Genomic DNA, 18,463 nt, shown 5'->3' on the forward strand with positions numbered 1-18,463 from the left:
AAAAAAAAAAAAAAAAAAAAAAAAAAAAAAAAAAAAAAAAAAAAAAAAAAAAAAAAAAAAAAAAAAGCTTACAACAGGGGGATATTATCAGCGATAAGGCACGGCGTCACTTACTGACACAAGAGACTAAAAGGAGCATCTTTCAAACATAGTATCGTTTCAACTGCGCTAAAGAGGAAGAAAAGTAGCAGAAGCTGACTGAAGGGTCGAGCCGGGACCTCCCGGGGAGCCGCTGCCAAACGCCGCGTCCCTGCCCTTTACCTTGCGGAGAATTCCGGCGAGGAACGCGGTGTGGAAGCGCGAACAAAGGAAGAAACTCGCCCAGAGGTACTTCTCGCTGGGGCGAACCGCCCCTGCCGGCTCACCCAGGAATGAAGTTTGCAATGGCCCATCAGACGCATTCGCAGACACCTTGCCTCAGGGGAAAGCACCCTTTTCCTCTGCCCAACCTTAGTGCAACCTGCCCGCTACACTCCTGCTGACTCTCAGCAGAGCGTGGCCCCGCTCCAGCCCGCCGGGCCGCCGCCAGCCGCGGGGGGGGGGGAACGAGGCGGCCACCCCGGCCCGGCTGGGATAGGGGGAGGGGGCCGGCGCCGCTCCTCAGCCGCCCCCCGCCGTCCCCGCAGCACGGGGCGGCCGCTCGCCCAGCACCCCCGGGCGGCCGCGCCGCCCTCCCGGCCTCCCCTCTGAGTCGCAACTTCCCGAGGGGTCCGCGCCGCCCGGTCGCCCCCTCTCCGCGCCAGCGCTGCCCGCCCGTCCTCCCCTGCGGCCAAAACTTCTCCCAACTTTCCTGGCGCCTCACCTCTCCGTAACTCGCTGTCTGCGGGGCGGGGGCGCGGACCGGGGCCAGCCCCGCACGGTGCCCGCCGCGCCGCTCCCCCTTCCTTCGCCGGCCACCAGCGCGCCTCGCCGGTGCCTCCCCCGCCCCCAGCCACCGCGGGGCCCCCCGCCGCCGGATTCCTCCGCGGAGCTGGACGGCCGCCCCTCCGGAACTCGTTTCTGCGGCGCTCCCGACAGCGACAGCAGCTTCTGCACCCCGGTCCAAGCCCGCAGTGGAAGGACCTAACACGAAGGAGAGCGAGGAAAGGCGAACTACAGCCCAAACTGTTCCTTCTGGTGGCACAGGTTTTGGGGGGGAACCCCTAAACCTCAGCCGCGCTCATCCCGCTTCAGCCCGGCGGGGGCGGCAGGGAGGCGAGTGCCGGTCCAGGGACGCGAGTGGCTTCGTGTGGGGCGAAATCTTCCTCCGGAGAGGCTACTCAGAAACTTCGGAAAGCTGCTGCCGGCGATGTCTTACGGGGATGGCGAGGGAGTCCGTCAGAGCCCGCGGGAACACGCTGTCCTCTGTCGTCCGAGGACCACCGAGTGCCTGGGACGGTCCCGCCGTACCCGCCCGCACCGGTGGCACCTAGGGGCGCCCAGCAGCGACCGCAGCGCCTCGGCGGCCGCTCCCCTTCCCGCAAACAGCCGGGTCGCCGCCCCCGGGCCGCGCCGGCGGGCTTGGACTCACGCCTCCCCGCCTCGGACCCAGGGGCCGGGCTGGGCGAGCCGCCGCTAAAAGGCTGGGCGGAGGGAAGGAGGTCTCTCAGCAGAAGCCAAAAGCGAGTGTCGGCACCCTGGCACCGCTGTAAGGAGCGGCGCCCTGCTCTGGCGTGGGGAAAAACAGCGGAGAGGAGAGAGAGTGCGGGGCCGGTACAGCTGGGGGAGCGGCGGCCGCGGCCGCTCCCCAGCCTGCGGAGGGGGTATGGGCTACTTCGGGCGGAAAAGCGCCCTGCCAGGGTCATGCTGAAGGGATGTCTGTCAACCTGCCAGGCCCGTGTTAAAGATTAATACCGAAACAGTCCTCGAAGGATTCCCCGCTCATTAATAAGTGATCACACTTAATAACGACCAAATGTTTGTCTGGGGAATCCCGTCCCAACGGGCTCACGGCGAAGTCAGGTTGGGGGCGGGTGACGCCGGCGGGGGCGCATTTACCGCGCATTAGCCCCGCCACGTCTTTTACTAGCCACATAAATAAATACAGCCAGCGGCGCAAGGGGACCCTCTTGCAGCCTCACTCTCTCGGGGCTGCAGGTCAGAGGGAACCGACCCCCGCGGAAAGCGAGGGCTCTCAGGGTCACAAGCCCGCAACCGTAGCGCCCGCGCTCCCTTCCCCAGCGGCCGCGGCAGCCCCCGGCCCGGGTCCCGGGCACCAGCCGGCCCGCGGCGGCAGCGCAGTTCTGCGCCGGGCGGGCAGGGGGCGCCGCGTCACAGCGCACGGGCGGCCGGGCACTGCGCGGCTCCCAGTCCCGGATCCCAGCCGCGGCAGCCGGCTCCGGCTCCCTCGAACGGAGCAGAGCCGAGCCGAGCCGAGCCGGTAGCCCCGCGGCGATGAGCCCTGTTCGCCTGCAGGGCTTCGGATCCGGAAACCTGAGCATCGCTCTCCACGTGAAGGGCAGTATTGCTGGAGGTGCCCTCAGCTCCAGGCACACGTAGCTTTGAATACAGTCGGTGTGTGGGTATATATATACATATTGATATATACATAAACATACACACTTTACACAGTTACGAACTACAGGTTGAATCGAAGAACACGACTGTTTTCCGTAATGCAACGAACTAGAGCACCAGAACTCTCACGGGAATCATCCCTCTCAGCACCCTGCTGATAATAAACTCATTAAACAAAGAACTCACCAGACCAGCTGGACTCGGCACTCTTCTTACAAAGTCTGCTCCAGAGCTCAGTTCATCTCCGCACGCGTCCTCCTCCCCCCTCTTTCCTTTTTGTCCTTTGGAGAACGCGGGAGCCCCCGATGCCCACACGCCTCTAGAGCGAGAGCCCCGCGGCGGCCCCGGCCCTCAGCGCGGCCCCGGCGCGCAGCCAGCGCGGCGCCCGGCCCCGCCGCCACAGCGCGGCATGTCGGCTCCGACCCATCCGCCGCTCCAAACTTCAGCGAGGCTGGGAAGGAAAAATAGTCGGGGAGAGGGAGAAGAAGACAAAAACCCCACACACACACAAAAAAAAAAAAAAAAAAAAAGGGGGGGGGGAAAGAAAGAAGGCGAAAGGGAGGGAGAGATCCAACTTTCTTAAGACATGTCCAGGCAAAGAACGGGCAGAGTTGAGGAGTTGCAGCAGCGGAGAGAGAGTGGGGACGCTGCGTCGGATCGCTGATTCCTTCCCTCCCTCTTTCCATCCCCCGCCTCCCTCCCTCCTTCTCTCTTTCGCTCCCTCCCTCTCTCTCTCTCCGTCTTCTCTCGCACTCCGTCTGTCCCCCTAGGACCCTGCTCGTAGCAGCACCACCTCCTCCCTCCCCTGGCCGGTGCAGCCGAGCGCGGCGGCGAGAGCAGCGCGCACCTCTCCGCGCCGCCGCGGCTTCGCCGGGCACCGGGGCCACGGCTTCTCGCCCGCAGGCGAGGCGAGGAGCCCGGCACAGCCCCGCCGCCCCGGTCCCGCTCCGCGCAGAGCCGACCCTCCGCGGCCGCCGGCGCTCGGAGGCCTCGCTGTCTCGGCCGCCGCCAGGCTGCTCGGCTCGGCGGGACGGCGCTTCCCCGCACGGCTGCGGGCGCCCCACAGCAGCGCCCCTCGGCTCCTGGGCGGCGGGGCACAACCGCTGGGAGAACCGGGTGGCTCCAAGCGGGGGCTGAGCACGGGAATCTTCCACTCCCTCCTGACCACGTTAAGACTAGAATAGTTTTTCCCTTCCTCTCCTCTCCTCTCCATTTTTGCATTCTTCTTTTCAGTTTTTCTCTTTCCTTTTTTTTTTTCCCCTCGTTTTACTTTTCTTTTTCTTTTTTTCTTCTTTTCCTTAATTTTCTTCTTCCTCTTATTCTTCCTTTTTTTTTTTTTTTTCCCTTTCTTCTTTTCTTTGCGGGAGGTGTATTTTTCAGAGCACAGCCAAAAAAAAAAAAAAACCAAAAAACACCCCACCCAACCAAAATGGCAGTTCCTCCTCAAAAATAGTAAACCATAACCAAGCAAGACATAATGTGGTTCTCCCTCATTCAAAGTAAGCCCCATCCAATCACTCTTGCTTAACAAAGTCCAGGAGATGTGGCACTGCTAAGTGGCAGGGATCAGCTGAAAGCAGGGGCCTGAGTAGGTCCTGAATGGTGAGGTTTATAAAATTTTGGGAAAACTGCAGAAAAAAGTTATTTGCCTAAGAGAGATAGTGTAACAGTAAATTTTTAAAGCACTCTGAGATTCTCAGAAGGTAAAATATTCTTCTACTAAACAATTTATCCCTAAGGAACTTAAAGTCATGGCCTTCCTTCAAAAGTCAAATCGACTTCTGAAGACATTGGATCATTATTTCCTATAAGGTACACCACTAAAATCTATCAGCCAAATGAGCGTGCAGCGTTCTGTGTTAGGAAGAGCAGATAAAAACTTCAGTATATAAATACTAAGTACATTTCCAAATAGTGCATACAGGCCATTTCAGCCTGGGAATGTTCACTTTGAACAAACCTGTGTGGAAAGTTTAATGTCAGAATTCTCTGGCTTTATAGATTTCTACAACAGACACAGCTGATTGATTTAGTTAGCATCTCATCTTCTTTCTGAACCCCGAATGGAATTATATTGAGGCCTTATCCAAGTGCCCCTGGGCCAAATGAACTTTCCTTCTGTGAAAACGGCTTCAAAATGAGCTGCATAAAGTAAACTGCATTAAAACCAGCATTCCTGGATAGGGCTAAAAGGGGAACACTTTAATGGCATTATAGTTAAGGGCTAGAAACAAAGTAAACTACACTTCTGCTCTGTACTGTTGCAAATATTTCATATTCTTGAAGTATGAGATTTTCTAACTTTCAGATTCGTGACCACATTGTGGTTGATTGCTGAGTTCAGTAACAAAAGGTAAGGGCAGGAGGTTGCTTAAACTTTTGTCTAAACTTTAATTTTTAATGTCTGGAAAAATGTAGTGCTAGTTAATTGCAATAACCTCTTGTAAGGACAAGAGCATCTCTCAAAAGTATCTGGTAAAGATAACAAAAATAGAGGCTTCTGATTTGGATCTCCTGCTATACCCATGCTATGCTGACAGTAAGTACTTTAGATGAAGAATAAAGGGATATGCCGTCACTCTCCAACAGTGGGTAATGGTGATTAGCACTTCAGATAAAGTGTTGGAGCCAAGATGTCCAGCCAAGTGTATTCATAAGTCTTCTCAATATGTATAGGTTTTACCTTCTAAAAAAGGTTTCTAACATCAGAAATAATATTGACTAGGTCATTCTGATAGTTACTGAATATTCCATTTTTATTCTGTGTTTTCTCTGACCTTTAATTTTTTTTTTTCTTGGAAATAGTGTCAATAAAGCTGTTATAATCATTGTTTACTTTCACATTTAAAGATTTATCTCCCAAGGGTATTTTTTTATATGTTATCCTAAAGGATATTTGTATATTCTGTTACATTTTGGTAACCTATAGCAAAGGTTCAAAGGAGAATACTTGTAATCACACTTGAGTGTCTAGGGCACCATCCACATCTCTGAATATAACCACTGTAGCAAAATATGTTTGGTTCTCCCTATCATCTATTGACATATCTCTGTCCTTTATCAAACTACCTAAGATGAAACAAGTTTTAGCTCATCTGTCAATAACAAAAACACAAAACAAACAAACAAACAAAAGTTATCTGGATTAGACACTTTTCTCTTAAAGGGAACATGGGTGCTTCAACTTTGGAATTATTTCCCAGAAATTGAAATGGAAATTATATTTCCACATACTCATAATCATCATCATCTTCCTATAAGGCATTGTGGCACTAACACTCTTCTCACTAATCTACCTCCAAAGCTAGCATCATAGATTTCAATGCTTGTTTGCTATGCATTTAGCAAACAGGAGCTGATAGTTAACTGGTTAAGATCGGAAGTAAATACCAAAGTCAAGTGTCCTCCAGAAAAATTTTCCTGCTCCCAGCCCTAGGTATGCACTTAGGGAATGATGTCTCAAGTATTTTGGATAGATTTCTCAGGTCCCATTTAGTAAAAGAGAAGGTAATTTCAACTTGTGACTTAGCTGCATAAAACTTTAAAGATCAAAACCAGCCCTTTAAATTGCACTGGCTAAGAGATGGCAAAAGCAAGGATAATTATGGCTTGGTCTCTATGAGAGTAAACTAGTTGCAATTGCTACACCAAGTACAGCTTCAAAAAAAAGCACTTTTGAACACAATAGCAGGCTGTGACTCAGGCAATCAAGGGCCCATAAACATTGAGCCTCCGTGGCAGAGGGCAAATACATCTTCTCAGTAATGGGGTCAGACACAATTTCAAGAGAGTTCTCCATCAGTTAAATATGAACTGATCTGGCATTGGTTTTACAGTAAGAAAAAAACTCTCTACAGTACAGAAAGCTAGCACAAAACCTGTACTCTATTTAAATCATATTCAAACAGAGAAAAGGAGGCTGCTTAGTAGCAGCTCTGCTCTGGTCGTCCTCCTTTTCTTTGTCTGGTCTTAGGAAGAACTCCCCAGCACCTCAATTAGTTGTAGCCTTTGGAAGGAAAAACAAAACAGTGCAACTCCCCAAAACTTGGTAATCATCCTGTCCCTGGCCTGCAGTCAGGTGTGTATATTCCTTTAGCACTCTAGTTTGTTTCCTGTCTGGTAAATGAAGATCTGGACAGTAAAAAACAATTCTACTTTTCTGGTTTGAACCAGAAATTGGGTTGAACCAGAAATCTCTTGGGTTGAACCACAAATGCCCATTTCCCTCCCCTCACCCCATCTTCCCTCCTCTGCCCTGTGGGAAAAGGGGGCAAATTCTATAGAATACACATTTAAGAGGGTGCTGACATCTTCTTACCTAAACCAAACTTTTGTAAAATCTCTGAAAATCTTTAGGATTACCTTTGCATACGTGTCTTTATCTGACAGAATTTGAGCAAGGATATTTAACTTTTCATATTTTAATTATTTTTATTCACTTTCTTTTACCCTAGAGAGTTATTACTGCATAAAGTATCACTGACTACTTGATTAGGTATTCTTTCACAGTGGTTTTCAAGACTTCCAAGGCAGCAATGTCAAAATAATAGTCATATATCAGCTTCATTATAATGAAATGCTAAGCAATCTCAGCTACTTGACAATCTATTGTGTGCCCTGTGAGCCTAAAGAGGAATTTACTGAGGCCACTGAATCATTAAACCTACAAGCTACAGTTGTTTGTGGGTATATGTTAAATACACATGTATGCAATAGTTAAGGAAACCTAGAGCAATGCTACGGAGGAAGAAAATTAAAACTTACTTAAAAGATTATTTTATGTTTCTAGGTACTCATTCCTCAGGTACTAATGGAGTGAGGACATGCAAATATTTGAGCAGTTATTTTCTGAGCCTTTAAATTGGTCGAGACAGTCGATTTGGGGAAGAGTGATTTTTAATTTTTTTTTTGGGGGGGGGGAGGAGAAACACATTCTCTAAACAGGAGTGAGCTAGGCAGCCTCATGTTTAAAACATTTTGATCTTACAGATTACCTCTGTGTATGTCCACTTTTGAGAAACATTTTAACATTGCTTCAGAAACAAGACACTTTTCCATATAAGACTTTTCTTTACCAATCTATCTTCATAAATAATTTTAAAAATTCCTGAAGGTAAGTTTGCTTTTATGACATTTATCCTACTCTGCCATACTGGCAACTGGAACAGAAACATAACTGTTATGGACAGTACTGGTATTCTGATTAAATGTGTGGATTGAATTTAAGGTAACGGTTATGCTATGGATGCTAGTGCATCCCAAACAAAAGTGAAACATTCCACCTATATTCAGTATTTCCTAGGATGGAATGATGATGGAGATCTGGAGGAATTTTTGTGTTGTCTGGCTCAGCAAGGTAGGATAAGTCTGCTTCTCCATTAGCTGTTTTTATCTTCTTACTGAGCGGTGCTTGGACTGCTTGGAACTATCAAGTTCCAATCCACAGAGCTCAAGGCAGAAATGCATTGTTTCACAGTCTCATGCTTATAACATGAGTAACTATTGAGTTTAGATTTAAGTAATTATAGGACAAAGTGTTTGAAAAAGTCAGAAAAGGCGTAGGCTATAATGGTGATTAATTTTTAATTTTTCTTTAAAAGCTATGTGAGCTGGTATTTTGGTTTTGTCAAGCACAAGGCTTAACATTAGAGTTAGGAATGTGATTTTCGGACTCGCAGTTCCAAAAGCAGCATGACTTTGGCACTTACTACGACAAAAAAGAAGTGAAAGAGATGTGATCTCCACTGATTCTTAAACCTCCTCTTTTCTTGAGCTGGACGTTTAGCTCTTTTAGAACTTTCAGAATTAAAAATGTTGGAGTCTAGATGGTGCTTATGTGACATAGCGCTAAAAGATAGTGATAACTTGGCTTCTTTGATTTTGAGTAGTTTGAATTAGTTGTCCAGGTTCCATTAATCCCACAGCTGGTGTGAGATCACAAAATTGAAGTTCTAAGAGCTCAGGTGACATTAGAATTACATAGGCCTGAATGAAGTAAAAGAAGGACCGGTGTTCAAGTGCTGTGTCCTGTTTCGTACTAAAGTACTGGTCATTTTGAGTCCAAAAGTGGTCCTGTGTCTAGAACTAGGGTTTGAAGAAATGTGGAGAATTGTGGAGAGCCTCAGTGACTGTGGTACTCATGAACATCAGAAATAAGTTTAGTCTCTGCAAAAGCAATGGATTTGCCTCTGGGTTCATGGGTTGGTAGACCGATTTTAATTTAGTGTAGGATGATTAATGTTGGAATATAATAATCTGAATGTCTCCAAAATTTTCAGATCATAAAGAACTAGGAAAGACATATGTCTCTACTAAGTCATTATGTCTCTTTTATCTCAGTCATCAATCCTTTTATATAGACAATTCAGACTTACATCTTATAATTCTAAAGCATTAAAATATATATAGCTAATAAGTCTAGAACCCAACTGACTTCAGCGTACTGTGTGTCTCAAAGAGATTTTATTTGAGCTAGTGTCTAGAATGTCATAAGCTAAGTATTTGTTTAAGAGGTATAGCTTATTCCTCTAGAATTAATTAATCTTAGGTTATTGTTTGGTTTAGGATTTGCAAATCCAAATAGTTAAAAACCTAGATGACTTCAGAATTTTAAGAAGCTGATAGAGACACAGGAAGATGTTTTCTATCATTACTAAGGTTCAGCATTTTATCCATAGTTTGGAATATTATACCTAGTCCTTCTGCAATTAATCTGGATTTACAGCTTAATTTAGGCTTTTAAAAAAAAAAAATAATTGAGAAGCCAGTGCTTGTCCCTATACTATAGAGCTCATAAAGATTTAGTGTCCCTTGTGTGTGAAATATCACCTCTCTTATTTTGGGCTCAGAGTCCTTAGATTTCATCAAGATGAAGATTCTTTGTCTTTACTGCTGCCTTTTATCCCATTTTACTAACATTAGGATTAATTTCAGATTAAACTTTGTGTACATGCATCCAGCTTCTAGAATTCAATATATTTGTGGATATTATCTTATTTATCAGATGAGAGGACTCTCCTGACTATACATTCCCATCCCAAATGATATCTTATCTACTGCAAACTGAGTTGTCTGATCCAGAAAAAATACATATGTGGAAAAATCCTTTTTTCTGTTGCTTTCATGGTGTTCTTCTCTATGTTACTAATCAAAATACAACCTAAATCAATGAAAAGAATCTGAGTTCAATGAATGCCTGTTGGACCTTGCAAATGCCTGAATACCCAAGTAACAAACAAAGAGTGCTCAGCATGACAAGTCCCCTTTCCTTTTAGCTGCCTAGTTCAAGCACAGTGTCATAGCAAGGAAATGAGTCTCTGCTTAAAGGACGGTTTATCAGAAGGATACACAATTATCTGTCAGGGATCATGGAAAGAATAATGGCTTCATGAGTACTAGGGGGCAATTCTTTACTTATCAAAACATTACTCATCCAGCTGAAATTAATCCAACGTGTGAAACAAGAACCTCTCCTGCAAGGGCAGAGTGGGTAGAGAGAAAATCTTTTATGAACTCTTTTTATTTGTTTTCTGTCTTACCTAGTCATCATGAAGTCAAGTCTTCTATTTTAAAGGCTAATAAAATCTACTTTTCCTCTATTTGAAGGTAATTTACTATCCTTTTTTTGTCACCTGGTGTAAGATAAAGGTCTTGGTCTATCCATTCTATCTGATTTGGCTTTTCATCACAATTCTTGCCATAGAGCAGGGGCATTTCTTTTCTGGTATATGCAAAGGAATAGTGTTACCAAAATAAAATTTCCAAAGAAAAGGAGATATACATATATACAGATATACAGATATATATAGATATATAGATGGATAGATATATTTTCAGCATAAAACTAATCTATTATCCCATGCGTTGTGCTATTGAATAAAACTCAACAACCTGTTTTTTCTCTTATTTTTCAGCACACACTAAACTTCTCTCTCATTACAAACAAAGAGAATATGATTTGCTGCCTTCTTTACTCCTATTTTTTTTCAAAGTTCTGCATTTTAAATAGCTAAATCATTAAAAGCCTCACAGAATGTCCAAGATCAATATAACATATCATCTTCCATAATAAAGTTATGTCATATTTAAGCTCTAGTCTCTATATTATCTCTAGTACTCCATACCATCTTTAGTGCTGTTGTGGCACATCAGATAGGGTTATTACTATGCAAATTAGTGAAATAATGAACACTGTAGAAGTGTTCATTCAGCCCAATATTGTATTACTCTGAACACGTGGAAAAATTCCCTTGTATAAATGGGATCACATAAAGGTCAATGTCTGTAAAATAAAAGCATATATCAAAATAGGATCTAAGTAAGAATCAATATCAATGTATCCCATTTTCACATCATAAGCATATATAAATGTGTCAGTCACAAGAAATATATTGTGTCCTTTTCTGTTTGTAATTGCAACATCATTGCTAGCTACAGCGGGTTATAAAGCATCCCTTCAGGCATGAATTGCCCTTAAAATAAAATTCTACTCTACTATTATTTTATATTGACAATCTTTATAAAGCTGGTGTCTCAGAAGCTGAAACTGTGTAATAAAACTTGCATACCACCTAAACTCAACTCCCAGCCAGTTCCTTTAAGTTCAGAAAAGATGACCCTTGTTCTAATTCAAACTAAATAGAAATATGTATCTACCAAGAAGGTCTTACATAGACAGCAGAAAGAAGAAAGTGGTGAGGTAGAGTGGGTAGAGTTCAACAGATGAGTTTCATGACAGAGAAAGAAAGAAATATTTTCACTTTCAGAAGAGATAGGATGTGAGCTACAGAGGTGGCATTCAGTTAAGATGTACCAGGGAATTTTTGTAGGTTTCATGCAGACTTTTTCAACTAACCAATGTAGTTAGGTCTGTACCTTGAAAGCAGATGTAATAAAATACTTGTCCTGATTCATTCATCTATATACATCTTGCACAGATGGAATTTTTCAGACCTATGCAAGGAATGTTAGCTATGTTATTCAATGCTGATGAGTCAAATGCTCTACCAGGCTTATTACAATGTTCTGAATAAATGACAGTGCTGCCCAAAATCTGGAATAAAGAATATTTCAACATGTATTTTATCCAACACAAACTGATTAATTAATACACACTGGAAAAAGTATTTCAGTTAACCAAGAGCAGTCTAGTAAAACAGGGCAATGAGGAAAAAAATTGCTTTAAATTTGAAATTTGGCATTTTCAAAGTATTGTATCAAATGAAATAATTTTGAAGAAGAAACCTAATCCTGCTTTTCCCTGCTTAGAATCTGCTTTCTGTTTTCTGTTTTCCCTTCTACTTCCTTCTTTCCCTTTTTAACAGTTTTTAGGGGTATTTCTGATAACGCTGTCTGTCTCACAACTTTTCTGTGTGCTAACCATCCCATGACTGTAATAGGAATCTGAGTACATGACAGGAGGCTGGCTTTGATGATAACTCTTTCTTTGCTCTCAAGTTATTGACTTTTCTCCCTGCTTAGTTTTCTCTCCTGCTTAGTTTTCTCTCCTACTACTGTTACCAACATGAGTGTTCAGGAATGGGCCACTCTACTGAACTTTCGTTTAAACTGTTGCTGAATATCTACCCATGATCAGCAAAAAATCTTACCGAGTATTTCCTCAATATAAATAAGAGGGCTTTCTGTTTCTAGAGGTCTTGATTTTGAAACTTTCTTCCCACAAATGTAGTGAATTCAGATTTTTTTTTTAGTATTTTTGTGCTGTAAGACCTATCATCCCCTTCTTTTTTTTTAATATATCATCAAGACACTATTCAAATGAAAAAATTCTAAGGAATGCATGTCTTGAGCTATAAACATTTTTAGAGTAGCACTTTTAATTCGTGATACAAAGAAAACCATATAAAATAAATGCAAGAACTTATCACCTGTACTTTTCTGCCAGGTTTGAAGTGTGTCAGGGAATCAAAAGGAGTTGAGTGATTATTTGTCATGAAATCGCTACCTCAATGATCTCTTGGACCTTTGCAAAATGGAAGTAAAATAAAGACTGAAAAAAGACTTGCTACTTTCACAGCAATGGAATAAGTTTGTATATTCAGTGAGTAATCATGTTTGAGCTGGCAGGAGTAAAGTTTTTTATTCAACGACTTGAAATATTCTGGCTATCTCTTTATTCCTGGAGGCAGCAGGCAGAAACTACATTACGTGAAACTGAATTGCTGTATACAAGTCTTCTCATCTTGCTTGATTTGAACAGTGAAATACATTGCTAAAGTGTCTAGTCTGAATGGCGACAAGGACTGAGCAGCTATTTAGGTGTATAAATAAAAGTACTTATTAAAATTATTTCATTTAGTTCTGGCCTTCATTCTGATAAAAATGCATGTGTTCAATCCAGAAGGCTTGTCAAAAAAAGATTCTACATAATTAAATTACAGTGGATGTAGCAGAGCACTTCTTGACTGTATGGGTTAACTGTATCTGTAAAATGCGTTACAAAGATTTTGTCTTTTTTTAATATTTGGCAACACTGACTTCTGTCTTCAGTTTTGATGAAAGTGTTTTTCTAAAGTATCTTCACTCAAAGTGGGCTGTATTTCTTATTTTGTATTTACTCCAATTGTGTTCTAATTGCAAACATCACTGCACAGAAGAATAAAAGCTCTGAACATAAAAGAGCTTTCTGCATTTTGTTGAAATATCTAATATAGAAGTTATATTGTCTGTATCTTACCAAGCATCATACAACACTTTAGAGTTTAGTGGAAATAAGTAATTACTGAGTAAAAAGGATACTTCTAGAGACTTTATCATAAAACTAACATTTTTGCTGAAAATGCAAATAAGTGGATAATAGCAACCGATTGAAGCCTGTACTGCCATGCCTTTGTGTTTGCTATGGGCATCAAGGACTTGAGTTTCTCAGACTATTCACAGATTACTATAGACAATAATACTTTCTAAGAGATACCTGGTTAAGTGTAAGGAGAAATTCTGTAACTACTAATGGACAAAACTTCTTCCAACAAGCAAAATCCAGTTTAAGCAACTGTTGCAGAATTGGACCCTATACAAAATTCAAGATCAAAAAATATTTACCATAGTCTTGAACAATAGAAAAATCCATACTGTTTTTTTCATTAAAGTAAATTCAGAAAAAATTTCACACACAACCACAAGGAAAATTTTCTCATGACTTATTTGTCAAGACATCTTTCAGATTTCTAATTGTAAATTATTAAAAAAGAACACAGACAATGAGTGATCTTTTTTAACTTTTTTTTTTCAATTGGTTAAGATCTTGAAATATTTCTTCAGTCTGGTCTGTGTAATATGGTCTAGTCTAAGTGAGACCTCCATCGTTTATTTATGTGTGCATTTCATTCTCTTATTAAGTAAATATTTTGTTTGGCTTCTTAAAACCATGATGATCCTTTTACTAGTTAGTACATATTCTGAAACAGACACAATAGTAGAGAGACACACACAAGTATGCTCCTCCTTACAGTGGAAGTGTCAGGAATGAATTTTAAAAAAAAACCAAACAAAACAAACCCTTGCTTTCTTTGATTATTTCCCCCCGCCCCAGAAACCACAAAAGAGATGGTTGCCCTTTGAAATAATTTTCAATGTGTTGTGCTGCTTTGCATTTCCAGATGGCAATACGAGAGGGGTTGTAAAAGCAACAATATACTAGAATTTGCAATTGATCCTCTATCCTAAATCACTAAAAAAGGATCCTTTAATGACTTCCTCCATGTTTCTGCCATCAAGGTGTAGAAATTACTTATGAGAGAGGAACTGAGAGGAAGAACTGGTGAGGAAAGCTTTGTAGCTGATTTCAGAATACAAATGTTTTTTGTTCATGCTAAGGAACATGCAGGAAACAAGGACAAGGATTCATTTCTATGGCTGTGTAGGGTAAAACACATACAGGTATTCTTCCCAAGAATGCCAAGGCAGTGTAAGGATTAAAAAAGGTTTACTTCAGATGCAAGGACCATTTCTTAACGACATTGCACAATGGGCCCCAGGGGTAAAAGGCAATGCCCCGCCCTCTCTGTTTCTCCCTGGCCTTCCCAGGGCCTCTGTACATGTCTATTAGAGCCCTCTTTCTCCTCTCACATATCCGAGAGGCTGAGAACTTTTCTTGCTATGTGGGGGCGGGAGGGGAGGGGGTGTGGGGGGGGGAGTGGCGGAGGAAGCATTGAAGCTGCCTTTCTCATTTAGGCAGAAAGCCTTCCTAGTGAAAACCAAGTTCCTAGTTTTCTGTCACAAATTCTTCTGAAATTGTACCTGTCCCTGGCTGTAATGCTCAGTGGCCTCATAACAAAAGTAGTTATTCGTAAGGCTTAACTGGTCAGCCTAGATATGTCTATTTACTTAAGGGTTTGATGTTTTGCTCTGTGTAAGCAGTTTTCATTTGGTTCTTCTAATCACATCTGGGTTGATATATTCTCTTTACTTTGATAAGATTTTTTTTTTTTTGGATACGACCAATCTGAAAACAAGACCTTCAATTTGTTGAGAAGCCCAGTTCTAGCTGGTTTATTTAATTCTCTCTCATGACATTGTTCTTTCTAGATCTGGGCCATGAAACACACTTCTTCATTGCTGTCAGAATACAGATGAATCAACTCTCTGAGTATGCTTAAGAATCCTGAATGTTTTTAAGGAACATGTAGAAGGTTACCTGGGAAAGAGGAACTCACAATTTGGGTATTTCCATTATCTGAGTGTAAACATCAAGATTTAAGAATGGAAATTTTAAATTTATTGGCTAATTAGATAAAATAAATGCAGTTCAGTACATATTGTTTGATGCTATTGGCATTTTAGTTTCATTTCCTTTGCAGAAGAAAAGTAAAAAAAGTATCAAAGCTACTCTTCTAGTAAAAGAGAAGTCATTTAACATGGAACTGTCATAAACCATTGATCTATCTCCAAATCCAGTGCCAAAAGTCCATGAAAATACCATCTTACATTGTCATATAACCACCGTTTACTCCACAACTTCAGTGTGTTTCTTTTTGTAATAACACTTTGTGGTTGGAAAGTTTTTGTGTATTCATTTTGTGCCCAAGGAAGAGAAATACAAAGACCTTTTATTAACATGCCCAGGTCCCATTTTTTAATTACTTTGATGCCAAAATCTCACTGAGTACTGGTGATTTAAATTATTTAACTGTGAAATACTGAGGCATCAAAATTGAGTCAAGGAAATCAGAACGACAATAATTAACATCTATATGAAACAACATCAGAACAAACTGCATGTTTCTATAATTTCTTTATGAAAGAGTGAACCTGGTGAATGGCTTCAAAACAAGATTTTTTATCTCATGCCTTTGAAAAGCATACAATCATCATTTAGGAAGGTAATGTGCTGTTGCAGTGCTGACAGTTTATGGTTCAGGGGCTGAAGACTTAAAGGGTGACATAACTCAAAAATCTGCCATCTGAGCACCTGTATCTCATGATGTGGCTACTGAAGACTTATTCTGTATTAATCCCTATAGAATTTTATGGATTCCTTGAAACTTGTCTGGAAATAAGAGCATTTGCATGAAAAAAATTTACAATCATGCAGGTTGATAAAGTTTAGCTGCACTATAAAAGACCCTGAAGAGATTCAGTAGATTAAGTGTTTTTAACACAAATCTGGGCAGCAACTAAACCAGGCTACATCAGCAGGCAAGTGCAATTTCCTATGTGACTTTTAGCATGCTCTTGTCTAAGATATTAGGAATTGCTGTCCAAAAGTGTCATAGTATGTTAAACATTTACCTCATTCAAAAAGTTAATGCAAATGGTGAATTGCTCCTGAGCTCATCTATTCACATCTGTAAATCATATTAGATTCCAAACACATTTACAGATTGCAGAGATAATATTAAAAATATTAGACTGAAATTAATCAATGGTTCCTGTGAGTCTGCAGACGGTGAAATTATTGCCTTTTCAGAGTGTTAACTATTTAATTGTTTGAATGGTGAAAGAAAGAAATAGAAAACAATTTAATGGGAAAATACGACATTTATGACTTTTCTGTTAAATATCAAAACACCACTTCTGCCTGGAAAAAATTCCCAAGACAGAGTGTTCAGGAGAAATATGTGCTTACCTTATATTAATATTCTTCCTAAGGCATTTTTGTTGTCACAGGATCACATAGAGTCTCTAGGTGGTTGCAGGGGATGTGAGACCATCTAACCTAACCCACCTGCTCAGGCAGGGTCAGCTACAGCTGGTTGTCCAGGGCTCTGTGCAGTTCTGTTTTGAAAAGCTGCAAGTAGGAAGACTCCACGACCTCTCTGTGCAACCTGGGACAGTAATTGACGATTCTCACAGTAAAAAAATGTTATGTTCAGAGGGCACTTCAGGTGTTTTAATTTCTGCCCACTGTCCTTTGATCTGTCACTGAGCACCACTGAGAAAAGTTAGGCTCCCTTGTCTTTCCCTTTCATATGATATTTATTAACACATTGATAAGATCCCCCCTCAGCCTTCTTTTCTCCAGGGAGAGCAGTCCCAGCTCTCGACCTCTCCTCACCTGAGGAATGACCAGGTCATTAATGAATGTGTTAAAGAGCACTGGCCCCAGTATCAGCCTCTGGGATATACATTGACTTGCCTCCAGCTGGACTTTGTGCCATTGATCATAACTTTCTGGGCCTACCTGTTCATCTGTTGCCTGAAATTAATATTCTTCCCTAGGCATCCCTGTTGTTCACACTTAGACCACAGGATACTGGGCCAGATGGATCCATTATGATCATTCTTATATTCCTCTGTTAGCAACTAAGGTAGAAGGAGATAATTCTTAAGGTCATATAGTCCCAAGATTGTCTGCCCTCCCAAACACCCTCCAAGGCCTGCAAAGCAATAACTGCCATGAAGGATTTTCTGTAATCATATTCCAAGCATATAATGAGAATCACTTGGACAAATATGCCCTTTCCTTGATATTAAAAAGATGGGAAAGTAATAAAGCTGTGATGTTTTAGAAAAAAAAAAGAAAGAAACCAACCAATCAAAAAAACTCCAAAACCCCCAAAACAAAACAATAAAGCCCCCCCCCCCCCCAAATCTCTACGGAGATTTTATGAATATCCAATTGTTTATTTAATTTTTTTGCTGAGCACCTTTGTCCTTTAAATGTACTTGACAATCATAACCCATGAGCTAAGTCCGTAGAAATAAATGCATGTCCTTTTGAATGGTCTTCTTTACCAGAGTTTCCTGTAAATTACATAAGGAATAAATTAGTACAAAATTTTTTGTTTGGCTTTAACCTCTGCATGTGTTGTATTGACTCAGTGTGAACATCTATGATCACGTCACAAGCCTCTCTGTTATTCTTTGATGACATAAAAAGACAGAACATTTAAAAATATATTATAAAAATAATACATCAGAAGGAACAATCAGTTTTGATCCTCACATCTAACCAATCACACTCTGGATAGATTTAGCTCCTACAAATGTGGGATAGTTGCTTCATTGTAAATGATTATTAACAATAGATGAACCGCTGTTTGTTTTTCCTTTATTCCTTCCAAATGCAAAACCACAGACACCTACAGCTGAAGCATCAGGAAAGAGGTGAATCCTGCTATATCTGACCTCCTCATAGTTATTTATGCTATGTAAGGTCTGAGAAGCACTCTTCTTGCAAGGGATTTTCAGTAATTCAGCTCATAAGCAGGTAGAACATATATGCACTTCCCTGAGCATCATTTGTAAGTCAGTACAGATGCTCTCAAAGCAATCAGTAAAACATGAAGAGCAATAATTTATAATAGCTGTCTGGTACACCAAGATCCATTTATTATATTTTACACCTATACAGCAATTGATGTATATTGCCAATTCCCTTGGGATATGTGAAGACCTTGGGGACAGACATAATATTATTTAGAATCATGAGGCACATCACAAGTTTCTTTGATCTATGTGTAAAAGGAAGCATAAAATAAACCTACTTTCCAAATGAAAATTTTCA

At 41.7% G+C, this 18,463-nt stretch overlaps 1 protein-coding gene across 7 annotated transcripts in view; it reads right to left on the reverse strand.

The window, feature by feature from the left end:
• FAT1 (FAT atypical cadherin 1) overlaps nt 1–2,873 on the reverse strand; it is a 105,236-nt gene extending 102,363 nt beyond the window's left edge. For 5 of the 7 annotated variants that reach the window (XM_027898663.1, XM_027898661.1, XM_027898662.1 and 2 more), the window contains exon 1: nt 2,683–2,871. The gene's annotated coding sequence lies outside the window, so the exon portion shown is untranslated. Of the gene's footprint in view, nt 1–2,682 lie in introns of all 7 variants that reach the window. The other 2 variants (XR_003572863.1, XM_027898664.1) reach the window with 2 other exon arrangements.
• Between the last annotated feature and the right edge of the window lie 15,590 nt (nt 2,874–18,463).

The sequence above is a fragment of the Empidonax traillii genome, unplaced genomic scaffold (assembly GCF_003031625.1).
Source record: "Empidonax traillii isolate 1590-97213 ecotype Southwest subspecies unplaced genomic scaffold, ASM303162v1 scaffold613:size471213, whole genome shotgun sequence".
NCBI classification, from domain to species: Eukaryota; Metazoa; Chordata; class Aves; order Passeriformes; family Tyrannidae; genus Empidonax; species Empidonax traillii.